The following is a 15466-nucleotide window of genomic DNA, read 5'->3' on the forward strand; positions in this document are numbered from 1 at the left end:
TTTAATGATTTTATTCCAGACATTTTACAAATCACAGACATTTGACCACAAGAAAAGACTTGGGTTAGGGTTAATTTAGTTATGAGCACATTTTCCAAAGATGAACATGTCTTGTAAGCATCTACTTGTGATACAATTATTAATTAAATAGTTGTATCATAAGCAGTTCAATGTTCTCATGAGTGTTGGAAAATGTGCCCATGACTACATTACAGATGGTAGAGGAAAAACAAAGTGTTTTCACTTGAACAACAGCAAACCAATACTGTTTACAGCAGTTAGATGGTGGAGGTCTTTTATCTAATCAACAGCTTTGTAACACTTTTGTTTTCTTTCATCCGCTTCAGGTCTTCAGCTGCTGTCGTCTTCTCCTCCTGCAGAGCCAAGAACACATGTTAATCACAGAAACTGTAGAAATCTATTTTTCCTTTCCTTAACTGTCATCATTCATTTTTGATACCTAATTACATGATTTACACTAAACTTTTTACAATTTTACTCTTATTATTATTACTACAGTCACAGTAATAAATAGAAATAGTGCTGAAACGCTACATAAAATAAGAACCTGCTGTAATTATTACAGTTAACCTCTAAAATGGAACTAAACATGAACCATGTAATAAATACAGGAAAACAATTTTAACTGTTTTACTGCACAGTATTTAGAAAGGTAAATTAAAATTTCAAACGTATGAGAGTGTTTTTACCTTTCTGAATATTTTTCAGATATTATTCTACTGAAATTATTTTACTAAGGCTAAGTCAATGCCTTATTTTATTAAAACTATTTTAACTTTATTTTCTTGATGACATAATATCTTGTGGCATTTTTACGTGACAGAATACACTGATATATTTCACAGCATACTATACTGTGGCCTTTTTAATTATATTTTTTACAACATACTTTTCTTGGACATTTTTATGTTTTTTATGCTAATTAAATAATCTTTGACGCCTATTTTAGATTACTATTACTTCTGCATTGCTTTTATATTAGATCTTACTCTTACTGTTACCTCTAATATTAAATTACTTTTCTTATTACATATTACTTCTAAATTTACGGATAACTTTTACTGTTGCAAACTACATCAAGTAACAGATTACTTTGACAATTACATCTTACTTCTGGTATTGCTAATTACTTTCACATTACGTCTATTAATGCAGATTACCTCAATTGTTACACTTTTCTGATAAACAATTTAATGTCAGTGCTCTGTGTTGGGACAGTTGATGTAAAGCTGTTTGTGAATTACCTGAGGCCTCAGTCCTGGTCTCAAAGAACTTCCTTGTCGTAGAAAGACTCCCTGCGACCGTGGACAACGTCGTGACACCTGGAGGAAATCAAAGAGAAATACACAAGGGGAAATGAGCAATACACTACTACCAATTCCTCATCAACAGTTTAACTTTGAAAACACACATATTTGATTTAACACAATATTTAATATTACAGCTGAACCACATCATTTGACAAAAAATGAACAATTGACTGTCATCACCTCCTGAAGAACCAACAACAAAAAATATTTGGGGAAAAGAAAAATGATAATTATGTGTCTATCAACTTATCACTTAAGCAATCATGTATGTTATTGTGAATTGCAAAATAATAAAGAATCAGTTAAGTCAATTTTTGAATGATTTTAACTTGTGTAATTTAGTATATTTCATTAAAAACTCTGAGTATTTGTTCTACCACAGATGGTCACATATAGAATCAGTATTTCACATTTCAACCTTCTTATTAACACATATTTAAAATGTTTGTTTTTGTTCAATGAATAACAACCAAATTTACAAAGGTCTTTTTTAAAAAACATTTTTAAAAAATCATCCTCTGTCCAACAGTTAAAACTAACAGACTTATGAACAACTCACTCAAACATTTTATTTGTAGAACTGATATTGTTTTGTACAGTGTGGCTAGAACATACACATAATTAAGAATTTCTGATCATCTACAATCAAACTATAGTTATTTTTCAATCCCATTTTGACTGATCCTTAACAATAACAATCCAAGACGGAAAATTTAGTTTGGTGAGAAGGTGAGGAGAGCTACAGTCAATTTGTCCACAGATAAAACCTTGACAACTATTCAGATACATATTTTTTTAAACCAAGAATGCTGAATATTTGCTTGGAGGCAGAGAGGGAGGGGAAAGGAGACAGAAAGCGAGAAAGCATGAGAAAAAGAGTAAAAGAGCAAAGGAGAGAGACAGAGAAAGACAGAGAGAGCTGATGTTTAAATTCTTCATTTTCTTTGAACTATACATTCATGAACTATGTAAATAAACTTTAACTTTCTTTTGTGATAAATCAAACTTCAGAATGAAGATCAATTACTGAAGACATAATTTAATGTCCATACTCTGTGTTGGACAGTTGATGTAAAGCTTTTTGTGAATTACCTGGAGGTCTTAGTTCTGGTCTCAAAGAACTTCTTTATTGTATGAAGACATTCTGCAATCGTGGACGACGTCTCCCTCATCCTCAACAATGTCTCTCCAATCATGGACCATGTCTCTGCAATTGTGGATGACATCTCTGTGATCATGGACTACATGGTGGACGAAGTGGTGACACCTGGACGAAATCAAAGAGAAAAAAGAAAAAGGATCAATACTCTACTACCTATTCCTCATCAGCAGTTAAACCATGAAAACACAGATAAATATTCAACATTACAGCTAGGGCTGGGCGAGAAAACCTCTTCTTGATAGACATATAAGACATGGTCGATAAAAACGTCAATAGAACTCATTCCACCTATGTTCTGACAGACAATATGATAATGACAATAGTGCCACACCGAACCAATCGTGGCTGGAAAAGACTTAGAGACACATCAGGTTAGGTTGATGCACACAGCACAGAGCGCAGGAGTAACACAGGAGCAGCACATGAGCTAATGTTTTGGATACTGCAACCGTGCACAGCAGCGCATCAACAGTAGGAGCAAGATAAAAGAAAATAACGACAGAAAATGTTAACGAAAACTCAAGCAACAGTGTTGCTAAAGAAGACACCCCAATGGACACAGCCCGGCATGACAAAGGACCAACAGGTACATAAAGCTGGTAGAGACAGACAGAGCTGATAAAAACACTGGGATTTGTCCCAGTAGGAAATACAAAATATAGATACAAACCTGACTTAATGTTAGCTACTATTTCCTCTCTGTCTCATCTTTCTCTCTCCTCTCAGCTCAACCGGGTATTTTGCAAATTTATAACAGGCTATTGCAGCAGCAGGAATAATCAGAGCGACTCACACTGCCTGTATCGTATCTCTGTCCTGTTTTCATCAAGTATCTAACTCCACAGTTAGTTTTGTGTTTGGTCATTTTAAGACAAGATCTAGTTGTAAAGTTTACAGCATCTAGCTTTGTTGCTCCTGCAGTGCTCTCTGTGTGAACTGTGAGGCAGCTAAAAAAAAAGTGTAACAACTCGTCCACTGACATTCTGAGTTGAATCAGGGTCTTCCTGACTGATGCATCAAATAGTCAAATAGTTAGGGGACAGCCCTAAAATTGACCATGCGGTATCTTCATATCTCACATAGGAGTAAAAAGGAACCTCTAAGTTCAACAGAAATAGTAATTTGATTTATATCAAGATATATATTTATATCGACTGATTTTTTCCCATATCGCCCAGCCCTAATCACAGCAGAGCCCAGAACATCTAACAAACATTAGAAGAGTGTCTCAGAAAATAGGCTGTTTATTATCACATATGGCAAGAAAAAGAACCACATCTTTTGGAATCAATAACAATAGATATTTGGGAAAAGTTAACTAAAACGCTTATCTTAAATTTTTAATTTTTATATTAACTGTCTGTCAACTAATCACTGAAGGAAACGTGAATATTACTGTGAACTGCATAGTAAAAACTTTCATTTAAAAGCTGGGTTTTAACTTTAACTATTATTTAATTATACTTCAGTTCACAGGCAAAAAAATTACTTTTTCCCAGGCTGGGTAAATCTTTAGGACACATACCTATTTGGTTTTTAAGGTGAGTGCTGGTGTTTCAGTCCAGGATGCAGCAACTGAACAAGTAAACCTGGAAAACACAAGTACAACACTTGAAAAACAAATAACCTAATTGAAAAAAGAATAGTTCACCTCCAAAACTTGAATGGTGTCATAGAATACAACACTGAAACACTGGACAGATTACTACCACAAAGCTACAAAGACACACAAAACAACAAAGAGGCAAAGACTGAGTCGCAAAATGACCACAATGAGATGCTTAACCGCCACACTGAAACACAAAATGGCGACAGAGAAACGTTAAATGACCAGGAATAGACACGAGACTACGAAGACACAATATGATGCAAAACAACCGCAAAGAAGCTGACGATAAGATAAATAGAGTAGTAGATACATGTGAAACAGCCAGCTTGAGACGCAAAACGATGCAATGCCACCAGAAAGAGACATGACATCAAAAAGATAATACGCCATAAACTGACTTAAAATGACCAATATGGAGCACAAAATTACAAAGAAGCAATACAATGTCTACTAAATAAATATACATACATACATACAGTTAGTCACAGAAACACAAACACACTTTAACCCACGCAAATAAAAAGCCCCATAGACAGCACTAGGAGATAAGGCTGATGCTAACGCTCGACGCTACTGCTAACACAACACCCAGGTGTAAAACAGCCAAGTAGAGACGCAAAATGATATAAAATGACCACAAATAGCCACAAACCAATGACAACGATATACCGTCGTAAACGAAGTTAACATGACCAGGATGGAACACAAACTGACAAAGAGACAGAAAATATCGGTAAAGTGGAAACAAATACAAACAGGTATTTACACAGATTACCAAGAGCCCACAACTCATGTCAGGGACGCCTCCGTCACAGAAACACAAACACATTTTTACCCACGCGATATAAATGACTGAAAATGGAATTGAAAGATATCATTACAAGGTAATGCTAATGCTAACGCTCTACGATAACGTTAATGCTAACGCTAGCCGCTAACTGTTTGCATTACCTTCGCGCCGCTGGTGTGTACGGTGTCTCACTCCTGTTCGACAAAAAAGAAGCTCCATAGTTTGTTTTAGCTCCCAGACCTCCTCCATGAGGATGTTTTCTCATAGTACTAGCAAACAGAAGCGACGGTTCAAACTTGTCTTAAATCTGTTTTCCTATTTCGTTTCTCCGCCTCTCTGTGCTCTGTACCCGGAAGCAAGATCCGTTCTGTACATGCGCCAAAATCAGCGCATGCGTAGAATTGAACCTGATTTGCGACACTGCACGATCGGTTCTATGCATATGCAGACTTAGTGTTTTAAATAGCCACACAATAGCCTGTATTTAAACAACAGTAAAAGACAAACGCTATGATCTAATGTCATTTTTAAAAGTAGTTAGCATGAACTCCCTGAAAGATGTCTGCTTAGACATATCGGGGTTGTACTAAAAGTTAATATGAGAGTCGAGCCAATTCACTTGACCAAATACTGAATGAAACAGCAGTGAATGAAATAGCAGGAGTAAAACTAAATTTTCACAAAATATATGTTTATATGTTAAAAGGGATTACTCCGTTATTTTTGAATCAGGGTGATGGAATGGAGGTAATAACTGCTAGGGACAAACGTCTTTGGAAGCGGTGCAGTATTGATCAAAACACCGCGAACAGCTGCTGCAATGTAAACAACCCGCGCATATGTCCACATCAAAGCACATCTACTAAAGTAGTTGGTTTCGTCACTGAGAGACTTAGGAGGTTATTATAATTTTCTAACAACATTATGAATAGGATTCATACTGAGACATACCTTTTTTAATTAATCAGAAACATGGCTTTTCATCTCAACGAGACTCCATTGCCAAAAACAGTAACTAATGAGAACACACTAACGCTGCTCCCTCGGTCTATTACTTTGTCATGTTACTCATGTAAATGATCTGAATACTTCTTCCACCACTGAAAGTCACACAGTAACACTGACAAACTAACAGATCGATGCAGTGGTATTCCAGCAACTCCTGTGTTCTGCCTGGTAAAATTAGTGTTTTTGTCAATGGAGTCTGGTAGCGATTGCCGGCCACACTGTTCTAGATCAATAGAATTTCAAAGACGGATTCTGGATTACGTTCTCTGGCTCTTATAATGATGGAATATGGTGTAATTAGTCTGTCAACCAATGTGTATCGTCTAAGCACTGTGCTGGTGTATAATTAGGTTACATTGCTGATCGGAACAGCTAGCTATGGTTAGCTAATCTTGTGAAATTGGTAATGTATTAGCTAAGTGTTAGCTATGCAGTCCAGCTATTTTTCGCTATTGGCAGAGCAACGTACATATTTAGAGATATAATAGGTCTTTACAGAGGTGACATACACAGGTATTTATGTACAAAATGGAACACAGGCGACAAGTGTTTTGTTCACGTGTGTGATGCAAGTTGTGTTTTCGCTTACGCAGTTCTGTACATGTGCAGAACGGATCGTGATTATTGGTACAGATCTGGCACTGACACGCTCCTCCCAGAAGGTCATGACCAATGATGAGACAATTTTGAGTTTATATGGACATATTTGTCTTTCTGAGCATCAAATTAAATGTTTACAAGACCCCCTACTCCTAATTGAATTCTATCTGATAAGACAGTTAAACATTACTAGACGCAATCAGTAACTCTTATCAAATAAAAACTGTCAAACAAAAGGGACCATGGGGTAGCAAGGTGAGGAAGATTGCAGTCTTAAATACTTAACTGTTGGCCTTGATGCATTGATTTGGAGTACATCAAACAAACACAAAGTAGCACTGATGACACAGAGCACTGCGTTATCTGAAAGAGACATTAAAATGCCTGATACCAGGAAATACTCAGTGTGGTGATAACACAGCTGATAAAGCATCACAAAGGACTGACTGTGATCTCACAGCTACCAGACTAGTCTGTTACAGGAACAAGTTTGTTTCCCTCTCCTAATAAAAATGGCCCCAGTATATCTGTGCATAACTCTCTTTTCACTTGCTTTGTATGTATTGTTGGTTGCATTTGTGGACAACTGGATCAGTTTAAACCTTATAAAATAAGTTGTTAACAGTGCTGGGTGTGCCTTTCTCATCACAATCCAGGTGAGAGTTGTGACACACCCATCCCTCTGCTATCTTTAATAAAATCAAAATGTAAGGTCTCTTTACTTTTCCTCAAAGATAGACAAGTTAAAGTTTTATGGAGAAACAAATTTTATTTTGAAAGTATAATAGCGCTAAGCTTAACGCTGGAAACATTTATGTCCAGCATTATACCAAAATGAATAATTTTTTACAAAACCATAGCAAAGGGTTATTATTATTTCATATGCAAGTCCACTAAGGCTGTCACATCATTTCTTTGTTTCATAGAAAGCGATAAGATGCCAGTTTTACCTCAAGTATTTGTACAAACACGATATCAAAACTAAATATCACAGAGGCACATTCCATTCTGTTTGCTTCAGTTATACCAACAGCTCCTTTAGCTGTAAGGCAGCAGGCAAGGTGAAATCAAACGTGCCTTATTCACCAAATTTCCATCACAGTAATGTTCATTGGGGTTAAAAAATGTGAAAATATGACAGTAAGCAAAGCAGAATTCTTGTGTTATCACAGTAACCCTGGAAGTCTTTACTGATGGGTTTCTGTGGTTACATTCCATTTTTGGGTAAATTATCTTATCGTATCTCATCATTTTCCCTTTGTTGACTTTCTTTCCTTGAGTTTTTTCCTTTTATATCTGAACTTGGTCGAAAGTGAAAAGTTAGATATGAAGAGAAAACAAATTAGCTTCTGTTTCCATCAAAATGCTCTGAACAAGCCCAACTTAAATTCTCTTGCAAAATAATGATTCAAGTTAGTAGGACATGAAAATATAAAAGATCAGTATTAATAATTTAATAATAATAACAATCATAATTAATCAATAATGATAATTAGTTTAACCAACAAAACAACTTTCCCCTTTGAACATAAGTGAGTAAGCCCTCATAAATTGTAATCCTTGAACCTGTGTTCTTCAGTTGTGGAATGTAAAAGAACCAGCCTTTGCTGTAAAACCACTGAAGTTTATTGCCAACTTTTTTTTTTAAATTTTACCATGTGGCACAAACATAACACTACACAAATTTCAGGAAACTGCTGAAAAATAAAGGTGCAAACAAAGCACCCAGCTCTGTTAGCAAGGATAAATGTAATACAGCACCACTGTATGAAGTGGGACAGTCTATAAAAATCCCCCTGGTTGAACCAGTTAGAACTTGGACTGAGGTAAAAACAAGTATAACCCTAACTCTGGAGAAGACATTCAGTTTGACAGAAAACAGTGGATGACTCCACACCAGCCTTTCCTCCATAATTTCTACCCATAATTTTAATTTACACACCAGACATGCCTAACTTAAGCACTCTCTTTTAGTCTTAATAATGCAGATCATGTTGGAAGTCCTCCAGAGTACAGTGCATGATTTTTTTCCCCGTCTAACAACCAACAGCATCACTGCTATGGAGGGCTGGCAGGTATAAAAGGACAGACAGAAAGGTGGGGACAGCCATAAAGTACCAAGGGAATAGCTGAAAACCAAGATGAAGGAAGAAGGGATGTTTGTCCTCTGTGTCTGTTTGACCTTCATGTTACTGGGCAGCACTGAGGTAAGGTGCACTTTGGAAACCTGGTGAAGAATATATTGTGGGAAAAGTGACCAGGGTTTCTGTCCACATTCAGAGGGCTATGATGGATCAGTGATGGCTGAGCAGCTCACCCTCTGATTGATAATCAGGATCCAGGGCTGGATTGTGAACACAAAATACAGCTGCCTCTTGTTTTACCAACTTAAGTATGGTAACATTCAAATAAGTCAGAGGTGAATGAAACATTTAAATGCATCTCAGTGTCTAGGCAAATGGAGGTAAACAGGAAAGTACTTTTTCCCATTTCAATTGTATTTACTACTGATCACAGACAATCATAATCTGTTTTTGTGTGAATAAAAATGACAGTATTCTGTTGAAACTGCATTTTTAGATGTTCAAATGTCTCAACACTGTCTTAAAAATTTAGGAAATTTCAGTATTGACCTAGGAATTACTTATTATTACTTATTGGTTTTGCAGTTTTGTAGGGCTTTTTGTTTCATTTATTTCAATTTTATTTCCTTGTTTATCATTTTTTTTGTGTTCAATAAGATCATAAAAAAGGGGAAAAAAAAACACTTTACAACTTTATTGCATGTAACTAGTTAAAAAACATGTCAAAATGGTTTGACGGTGGATTTTGTTACCAAACTTTTAATGTAAAATTATTATTTCAGCTATTAAGCTATTTCAGCTATTCCACATCTATGTATCAGTGGCCAGGATATTTATTTAGAGTTCCTCCACTGCTATGATTCTGTGAAACCGAATATATTAGACCTACTTTACTTTGTCAGCCCTAACTAATCCCTTCTTTTGCTGGAGGGTGCTACTCAGTGTCAACTAGTCAGCAGGGAGCACCCCCATTTCCAGATAAACTAGATATGACCTCCCTGGAAAAATAAAATATAGGTCGAGATCGGAGGGGGAGATGAAATACAACAAAGAGATAGATGCAGATATACTGTGGGCAGTCAGGAAACTATTATATAGCACGCAGTGCAGGGCAAACGTGTGCTGCAGGTCTCTATCAACCACAGCAGTATGCAAAGTGTGGTTAATGTCTTCATACCTCATGTATTCAGCTGGAGCAGCAGGTGCTTGACCTTTGCATGGTGTGGCTATGGATGATTTGTCACCAACACAGGGACACACTGTACTGTGGGAAGGCTTTATCTGTGGCACAGATTGAAAGTATGATACAGACAGGAAATGCAGACTGTATAAATTGGTGTTGAGTGAAGGAGAGAACAGAGAATTAATTTAACCCTCTGATAAGCGCTACAGACACGAATAGGCCTATAATTTTATTTTTTTAGGGTTAAGGTAGGCTTTTTTGTCTCTTAAAGGGTTTGTTCACCCAAAGCTGTCACATGTTTTCTTAATCCCTTCTAAATGTATCTAGCCATGCAGATAGTTCTGGATTATTCGCCCAGGTTCAATTAAGTCTTTGTGGCTAACAGCTGGACACAGTGACTGTGCGTGGTAAAATTTGTATACACAGTGAGGTTACCAGGTGTAGTATCACTGTTCCTTTTCAGAGACCAAAATCAAAATCTGTGCACACTGACCATTATCTGTGAACCCATGCTGTACCCAGAGATACTGCACAGAAGGGGTAGGCAGACATATAAACCAAGAAACAGCTCCAACATGTAACTCCCTCTAAAACCATAAATTATTGTTCTCGCATTTTTGTTTCTTTATGGGCTAAATGAAATGTGTGTTGTACAGAAAACACACATTTCATTGCTTTTCACTAAAGTAAGTGTACTACCCAAAACAATAAGATATTCTTTAGTTTACAGTTGCAGTGTCTAGTTTTTATTAGAACTAGGGACATTGTTGCTGGAAAGACATAACACTGTTTATTGTTCAATTTTTTAAACTGCTTTGAGAACCACAAAAATGAAATTTTCAAGCTCACATATCTAAAACCTGAACTACAGATACTACTACTACAGATGGCTGAACTTATCACATCTCTTCTGCTTTGCAAATTGTCGTTTTCTCTTACAGGGAGAAAATACAACTGCTAATTGTAGCCACTGTACAAATGGAACAAATGAAACAGTGACTAGCAACACCATATCAACTGGTACCATCCAGCCCACAGTGACTATGCCCCTGCCCAGCAACAGCTCTACTCATGTAACCTCCAACAATCACACCAGCAATACTGAAACTACAAGTTCACCTCCAACCTCCTCCACCGTAGCTGTCTCCTCACACCCAACAGCTACCACTGCTTCATCACAGCAGACCACAGCGTCCTCTGGAACGACTGAAAGCCCTGGAACCACTGCACCCACCACTCAGCATTCCTCAGCTGGGACTAAGAGTAGCACTCCAACAACTTCAGCCACAACAGTAAAAGGAGGGTCTGCCGCTTTGTTCGGGTGCTACAGTCAACTGCTGGTTCCCGTCGTCTCCATTCTGATGTACAGTGCTTAGGGCAGAAAGTGTACAACAAATGGATTCTACAGTGCATTTCCAAGATCTTTTCTCCATTGTAACAAATCCATAAATGCTGTTACATATTAATGGAAAGAGTCACAGATTCACCTTTCCTCAATAAAAATGTTTGATTTTTCACTCTCAGAGCCTCTAATTTAATGGCTCTTACTATGTCACACATTTAGCATACTAATGCCATGAAGTGCTTTGTTTGCACTGAGCTCTCAACCACTTTTGACCAAGACTGCTCCACACAATCCCTGCAAATGCTGTATAACCCCATACTTCAAATGTTAAAACTGCATTTCAAAATTTCTCTGGATTTCTGTAGCAAATAAAATGGTAATTGAATTGGCATTGGACTCTACATGTATTCTTCAAAGAAAAAAACTGGGAGGAAAATGGTGGGAAACTTTTACTGAAAATATCAACAGAGCTGCATCAGTCCTACAAGAGTAGAAGAGTTCTACTAAAACTGATGGCAAATGGTAGAATCACAGCTGCCCCTTATTTGCATTTTGGTTTGATATTAAAAAGAAATTCAATTTCATTCAAACGTGGTATTCAAATTCAGGCTGTTTGTTTTGAACCACATTTAATGTTTTGTCTTATTTGTCTCTAATGGCTCTGCTTCTCTTTTAAGTATATTCGTAGTAACTTTTAGAGTATGTGCAGTATCATGAGCATGAGCAGAACATTTAGCTTCCAGGTTGTCATGTTGTTTCATATTCTTGCACACTAAATGGAATCATAGTGAGGGATTCTGCTTTTCATTACACCTCATTCAATAAAATTGGGTATTAACCAATTAGATTCTTAATCAGACGGCTCTACAGAAAATCAAGTCCATTAAAGGATAAAAATAGCTGCAGTTAAGCGGTTGGAGGCACTTTGCTGAACAAAGACAGCAGACAGTGTATCTCTTACATCCATATCTGGATTGATTTCACTTGGCTTAGTGTGAGGTTTTGCATTTGTGGTTCATCACTGGGGTGGAGACTGACGCCAGACTTCCTGGACGGAAACAGGTATCAGGTGAATAATCTGAATACCTTATAAAAGCCCAGGCTCTGGAAACACACATCTCACAAAACTAAGACTGTCAGCAAGGACACACAAGTGTATGCGAGGCCCAAAACTTAAAGACGTTTTAACAAGCTATCTCCAAATTTCCCTTAAGACAAAATCATCTTGCATCCAATATGAAGTACCTTGTCCTGGGGCTGTTTTCTCTTGCTCTGCTGGGATTTGTCTGCGCACAGGTAAAACTCTTGGCTATAACGTAAATAGGGAAGGAGATGTATGCGAAACCAGGAAAAACAGAAAACAACCTATAATTAAATCTCAATTTAAAACTCGATTTAAACTGTGATAAAGATAACTACAATTCTACCAAAAAAAGTTCTGTCATTTTTAATAAATGAATAAATTCACTTCAGTAAGTCACAAGATATATTCATCACTGTAAAATGTTGATAATTTGTAGTTATTTGTCATTAATAATGCATTTTTTTTTTAAATCAAATCAATGCCAGATTTGATCAGACAGAAGGAGGCTTTTCTGAGTTTTTTTTTTTTTTTTTTTTTTTACAGTGTAATACAAAATATTATGCTCTGCAGCATCAATTCCGATGCCATGGTATATGATAAAGTTGTGTTTCTGTGTTCTCTTCCTCTGCTGAATCATTAACCAGAGCCAGAATCTATCACCACGTCCCACCACAGCCGTGGCATCCAATAACACCACTAACACAACCGGGTCATTCAACTACAACATGACTGGCAACAATGGCAACAACGTGTACAATAGCAACCCGACTGGGAACAATCCCATCAGTAACCAGATGCCCACGACCCTGCCCACCATGTTGAGCGGGAACAGCCCCACAATGACGGGAACCGGCAACTCGCCATCAATGAACGGACAGAGCCACATCTTCGCCTCCACCAGCCTGCTGTTTGGATCTTTTGCTCTCCAAGCTCTTTGGCAGTGAGCGCCCTCTTGAGGCTCAGACCTGGACTGAGTCTTCAACGACAACACTGTAACACGTTTTGCAAGTCTGAGCTTACTTACTTTACTGTTTGCTGTAGAGGAAATACATTCAAAATTGTTTGTTTTAGACAGAACTGTGGTTTAATGAGATTGTGAAAGTTATAATAACCAAGTCAGCCTATTAATTAACTTACAGATAGCAACTTTATTATGATGTGAATAAGAGCCTGCATTGAAATGTGAAGGAAAAAGTAGCAGCCAATGAAAAATGTGGAGTTTTAGTATGTTTGTCTTTATTTTAAAAGATTACTGCTGCCTAATCTGTATTTGAGGATGGCATATACTAAAACACATTTACACTTTGTATATACTGTAGAACTATTTATTGTCTTGTGTGAAAATATTTATTTAATTAAATATTTTATTATAGATACAACATAAATGAATAAATACATTGAAATTTTATCTGTAGACGTGTCACACTGTGCAGTAGATGTGTTGACCTTTGAAGCAGCTGTTTTCTTTTGTGTGTATATTAATATAATTTGCACATAGTAGTAGTATGAGCAGTGGTGGTAGTATGAGTATTTGCATTATACTGGTGTATCTGTAAGCCAATAAATGTTCAATAAACAGAGTGAAATATGCTACAAATCAAACTGTGTCTCTATTACCAACATGTAATATTTGTTTTTGTTTTTATTTTTATTTTTTGCAATATCTATTCATCAAAATGAGAAAGCGCATTGATTATGTGCCTTGAAAATAAGAATCCAATCGTTTTTTTCTTATTAAATACAAAGCTTCGCAAAACAATACAGATGATGGATATGCTCCCTCTCTGAGGTCTAACAGGTTTTTGTTGGCATAACACTCTACAGCCAGTAGTTAGTCAAGGTATTGTATCGTGTGATAAAATAATGTTTGAAGAAAGGGGGCAGAGAGATAGAGTTTATTCAAGAGGGAGGCTCCACACAAGCTTCTGTTGTGCTACAGCAGGAGGAAGATTTGACACCGATACTGAGCCAACACCCAAACACTGAACTACAGCTACTCTTTAACATGACAACTCCGCTCATATTTCCCTTAAATGGCAAATTTATTTTAGATTCTTTGAGTCACTTAAATGTTGTAAGACTAGTTTCAATATCACCTCACATAATTTAGATTTAAAGACATATTTAAATACTATTACCACACAATGTATGGTAAAATGGCCTATTAAGAAGGAAAAAGAAGATGAAAGGATAAACAAGCATGAACCACCCTTCAGTGAGTCAGCAGGTGCAGTGACAAAGATGGTATCACTAAGTCACAAAAGTGTCATTCTTGCTTTTGTGCTACTTCTCTCAGTATGTTACAATTAGCTTTGGGAGAGCAGCACAAACATAGGTATAAAATAAAAGGACTTCAGTAGACCTCTAACTCTGACACCTGATAACAAAACAATAAAATGAAGAAAAATGTAATAAAAAATGAAGGAAAAAAGACCCAAGAAAAACTGTATGACACTGTCTAGTCACTTCCAAAACATGGTGACATGTTGATCTGGTATAATAAGTATGTTGTACCATTACTTCTCCTTATTGTTGCCCTCAATAGCCTCACATAGTTCACAGCAAAGATGCTGCAGTTGTTGTGTGAGGTTGTGAGGAATTTATCTATTTAATCTGTCTATTGGACCACATGTAAACTAATATGCCATAAAGATTTATCAGTGGCAAAGTTTCCTCTCTGACCAAGACCCACTCACGTTCAAGGTCTCAGGATTTTTCAACAAATTAAAATGACCTTCCTCCTATGACTCAAGGAAATAATATTGTTACCTATTCATTTGTTTGTCAATTATCTACCCAGAAGAACAAGACTACAATAATAGCTTTTTATTTTTAACTCTTTATGATTTAACTAACTGTGCCAGTTCATTGCACATTAACTGCACCCGTTATAATCGAGCTCTGTTTCATAAAGTTCCATCAGAACTGGGAATTTTCATGGAGTGCAATATATATTCATTAAGGTTAAAAATTAAACCAGGTGTCAACATCATGGAGAAGTATAAGAATATTTTCCATCATAGTTAGAGCCATAAAAGTTTTGAATAGTTATATTAAAAGGTATATTAAATGTGCAGTGTTTATTGAGGGCTCATTGAGCAGTTAGCTAAAGGAGACTGGAATTCAGTCCTCCTTACAACATATAATTGACGACCAGTGTCTTAATAGCTGTGAAGACGCTTGTGTATTTCATTACTTAACTCTACAGCTCTTTTTAACTTAATATCATAGTAACAGGAAGAAACATTCAAGTTAATGGTGAGCAGTAAT

At 36.6% G+C, this 15466-nt stretch overlaps 1 long non-coding RNA gene across 1 annotated transcript; it reads right to left on the minus strand.

The window, feature by feature from the left end:
• LOC127143684 (uncharacterized) lies at positions 1-5023 on the minus strand. Its single transcript, XR_007815261.1, has 4 exons — positions 4019-5023; positions 2424-2598; positions 1266-1343; positions 1-374 (listed from the first exon to the last, which is right to left on the minus strand). It is a non-coding gene; the product is annotated as an uncharacterized LOC127143684 (long non-coding RNA).
• Positions 5024-15466: the final 10443 nt, after the last annotated feature.

Source organism: Lates calcarifer, linkage group LG3, assembly GCF_001640805.2.
Source record: "Lates calcarifer isolate ASB-BC8 linkage group LG3, TLL_Latcal_v3, whole genome shotgun sequence".
Classification (NCBI taxonomy): Eukaryota; Metazoa; Chordata; class Actinopteri; family Centropomidae; genus Lates; species Lates calcarifer.